Genomic DNA, 4,716 nt, shown 5'->3' with positions numbered 1-4,716 from the left:
GCACAGCTGAAGGGGAGAACAAGACTCGCAGAGATCCCATAGGTAGTCAAAAGGGTAAAAACACTGCTCAAAAGCATCCCTCCATAGCCTTATCATTTTTTTTTTTTTGCCTTTAGCACAGGGAAATGCAGTACTATTTCTTCTACCCTTAAAATTGAGAAATCTAGTAGTAATAGCTTCAACCCTTTAACCTCAACATTGATCAACACAAAAGACTCTAAATTGTTCACTCATTCACCAATGACTAGAAATGACATAATCTACTCTGCCTGTACTGCCAATGTTCCCCTTTGAATCACTATGGTAAGTAATGCTACTTCCTGAAAAGATTATGGTCATTCCAACAAACGCAAGTTATTCTTACCTGTTTTTAATAGAGTCACAGTACCAGAAGCATGTTCAGTAAATTGCTTATAATTGTCCTTTGCCCTTCAGGCTGGTAAATACTCAAATTATTTAAGGCAAGACTACATACATTATGGATCTCCTGATGGATGTGTGTGATAGTACCAATGACATAGTCTGTCAAAAAAAAAAAATCTGACCAAGTGTCTATATCTAACTACCACTTTATAGAAAATACAAGTTTAAAGGAACATGTTAATTTATGTTCCTGAAATTACATCTATTGTATCTGTATGGTGGAAATACTATGTAATGGTATGTATGCTAGTGAACATCTCTTCCCACTCCATTTCCTGTGACCTTATGCTGATAGCTTAAAATTGGCCATGGTGGGAGTATCTACACCATGGAAAGTGAGAAGTGTTACAAACCAGGGCTTTCATTTCGAGAGTCCAGTGTTAAACATTGAACAATACACCACAGCCTTAGCCAATACCCAAAAATGTGCATTATTAACAGCACCCAACTTAAGAAAAAGAATGGCAGAGGGCAAGTCAAGGAGGAAAGTAGCAGTGATCTTATGTGACTGCAGTTAAAATATCCTATTTTCCAATTTTACAAAGACCACTGCTAAAACCCCTCCCGGAACTACAGGGTGATCAGCCTTATATCATAACTTTCATTCATTTCTTGATCTAGTTAGCTGATTCTATTAAGTCATTCAAATCTTGCTCAAATGTCACCTCATCAGAAAGTTTTCTCTAACCACTGTAGCTGACACTGTCTTTGTCATTCTCTACCCCTAAAACTGTTCTGTTTTTCTTCAGAACACTTACCACTACCTAGGATTACATTATCTGTCCATAGTGAACTGAAGTTTTAGGAACACAGATTCTGTTCTATTTTGTTCAACGTGGTATCCCAGCACTAAGCACAGTACCTGGCAGGTTTCCAACAAACTTGAAGTGCATGGAAGGATGTCTATAAATTATTGTTGAATAGGGAAAGAAAAACACATTGCAGAGAGATAGAGTCAATCCTCATTATTTATAGATTCTGTATTTGTGAATCTGCCTACCCATTAAAATATATTTCTAACCCAAAAATCAATGCTCACAGCACGTTGGTGCTCATTCACAGATATGCATAGAGCAGTGAAAATTTTGAATCACATAATGTGCATGTTTCCAGCTGAGGTTGAACAAGGTGATGCTCTGTCTTCTTATTTCAGCTCTTGCTTTACAAACACATGTCCTTCCTATGATCTATTTGCTACATTTTTTTGCATTTGATTTTGCCATTTTTAAAAAAGATTTATTTATTTATTTATTTATTCACATGAGAGAGAGTGAGAGCATGAGTGCAGTGGCAGGAGTCGGGGTAAAGTGGGAGAGGGAGAAGCAGGCTCCCCACTGAGCAGAGAGTTCGGCTTGATCAAGCACTGCCTTGATCATAGGATCTGGAGATCATGACCTGAGGAGAAGGCAGAAGCTTAATGGACTGAACCACCCTGAGCTCCCCTGACTTTACTGTTTAAAATGGTCCCCTAAGTAGTACTTAAGAGCCGTCTGGTGTTCTTAAGCACAAGAAGTTCATAAAAGAAAATATGTGTATTAGATGAAATTTGTTCAGACCTGAGTTATAGTGTTGTTGGTCATGAGTTCAGTATTAAAGAGTTAATAGTATATATCAAGGGGCACCCGGGTGGCTCAGGTCATGATCCCAGGGCCCTGCAATTGAGCCCCGCATCAGGATCCCTGCTCAGCAGAGAGTCTGCTTCTCCCTCTCCCTCTGCAGCTCACCCTGCTTGCACGTTCTTGCTCTCTCTCTGTCTCTGTCAAATAAATAAATAAAATACTATATGTATACATATAGTATTATATATATATATGGTGTCTTTAGACAGAAATACATATAAAACAGGTGTTTTTATTGATCAGTTGATGAAAATATTGTGACCAGAGGCTCACAGGAACCTAACTCTGCATTTCCCCTAGGAGCAATGGTTCAGTATTCTCTAATTTAGTGTTTAGAGCAATTTTTTAGAATATAACTATTGCAAATAATAATAACTGACTGTATATAGTATATTCCATTTGTTTTAAGAAAATATGAGAGATAGCTAGATGGATAGATGATTGATTGATTGAAAGATAGATAGATGGATAAATAGATATAAAGGTAAATTTGTAAAGACATAGAAAAATACTGGAACCATATATGTCAAACTCTTAGCTCTGGGGAGTGGGATTAAGGGGATATAGAAAGTTTCACTTTGTGCCCTGTATTATAGTTCTGTATTTTTGAGATATTTCAATAAGTAATTATAATTTTGCTAATTTTTCAAGAAATATTTTTAATGAAATTAAAACAATAAATTCTTGGGGGACGTGGATGGCTTAGTCAGTTAAGCATCCAACTCTTGCTATCAGCTCAGGTCATGATCTCAGGGTCAGGAGATCAAGCCCCAGGCCGACTCCACACTGGGTATGGAGCCTACTTAAGATTCTCTCTCTCCCTCTCACCTTGCCCCACCCTCTATCTCTCTCCCTCTCAAAACAAACAAATAAACAAACAATTAATTCCTCTTTAAAAATACTCATAAACTTAAGCAGGAACAAGGTAAAAAGCTCATGTAATCTTTGGATATTTTCATTTGAAAAGGAACATCAAAAAGAAAGTACGGAAAATAACAACCACCAGATAAGTGATAGAAGAGGTAAAACAGTATAAGAAAACATCAACATTTCTTCACCAAAGTGCTATATAAGTATGTGCACAAACAAAGATATCTGTGAAAACGAAGCTGCCTTTGCACCACCAACTATGTGAATGAAAAAACATGTAGGAAAAGAGGAGGGTCATCAGGTTTGACTTAACTCACATCATCAAAGGAGAACCAAGTCAGAAAAACAAAACAGGAACACAAAAGCTTAAAGCAAACAGAACTATCTAATTCATAATATAGCAAAAATAAACAGATACTAGAGCAAAGGGATCTTCCTGGATTTGACTCTTCTCCACATTCTACATTTAAGCAGCTAGACATTTTCTTAAGTAGCATCCTATTCAACTTTTACAAAAATATTGGGCTTCTCATGAGAAATTGCTTTTTCTTTTCTTCACAAACGAAATACATCATCCGCTTGAACTTGGTTATTCTCCATAAGAGTGGGTCATTTTTCATACACTGCTGGACACTGAGTAAAGACAGGAGTGCTGCTAACTTATTCCAGGCATAAGAAACTCCACACATGCACAGGTAGATGGAGAAACAAGATTTAGTGTCCATTCCTAACATAGTGCCTGAGGGGTAAAGGCTATTCTCAGAGTTGGAATTGTTCTTCTTGTTTCATGAACAGAAACTCATGAGGTAAGAAGAATCTGGGTGATGTTTTCCCTCTCCTCCTCATAGACAACAGCAATAGAGATCAGCCCTAGGTGGCCTTAGAATCAGTAAAAGAGCCTTTCAGCCAGAACCACCAACTTCCAGTAATTGGCCAAAATGACCAACACAAAGGGGAAGAGGAGAGGAACTCCCTCTATGTTCTCCCAGCCTTTTACGAAACATGGAGTTGTTCCTTTGGCCACGCACATGTGAATCTACAAGAAAGGTGATATTGTGGACATCAAGAGAATGGGCATTGTTTGAGGAGGAACGCCCCACAAATATTAGCATGGCAAAACTGGAAGAGTCTACAGTATTACCCAGCCTGCTGTTGGCAGTGTTGTAAACAAACAAGTCAAGGGCAGATTCTGGCCAGAAGTATCAATGTAAGTATTGAGCATATTAAGCACTCAAAGAGCCGAGACAGCTTCCTGAAGTGCATGAAGGAAAATGAGAAGAAAAAGAAGGAAACCAAAGAGAAAGCTCTGGGGGTCAGTGGAAGTGCAAGCCTGCTCCACCCAGAGAAGCACACTTTCGGGAAACTGATGGAAAGGAACCTGAGCTGCTGGAACCCATTCCCCATTGATTCATGGCATGATAAATTAAAAAAAAGAAAAAGAAAAAAAAGACCTCAAGACTGTAAAACAAAAAAACAAACAAACAAAAAACAAAACAAAACAAAAAACCAAAGAATCAGCAAAAGGTTAACACTACTTTCCCCAGCTCCTGACTCCTGTGCCCTTTCCCACCACCATTCCCATTAGTTCTTTGTTCCATGGGCCTCCCTGTAAGGCACCACTTTTAAAATGAATTCTGTGGATTAAACATTTGGACTGATAGATTCCTAATGAACCCAAGTGTAAGAGAATCTAGACCATCAGAAGGGCCATCTTGGAGCTTCTGTCCTGGAAGATAAGAGAAGTTGAAGGGGTAGCTCTCCAGTGGGAAACTGCTGTGGTTCAAGAGTGTCACTCAGGAAGATG

The 4,716-nt window shown here is 38.5% G+C and overlaps 1 pseudogene; it reads left to right on the top strand.

The window, feature by feature from the left end:
- The first annotated feature begins 3,850 nt into the window (after positions 1–3,850).
- Positions 3,851–4,331, top strand: LOC116876719 (annotated as a pseudogene).
- Positions 4,332–4,716: the final 385 nt, after the last annotated feature.

Source organism: Lontra canadensis, unplaced genomic scaffold, assembly GCF_010015895.1.
Source record: "Lontra canadensis isolate GAN:19392208 unplaced genomic scaffold, GSC_riverotter_1.0 scaffold47, whole genome shotgun sequence".
Taxonomy (NCBI): Eukaryota; Metazoa; Chordata; class Mammalia; order Carnivora; family Mustelidae; genus Lontra; species Lontra canadensis.
This window is presented reverse-complemented; position numbering and strand designations above follow the sequence as displayed.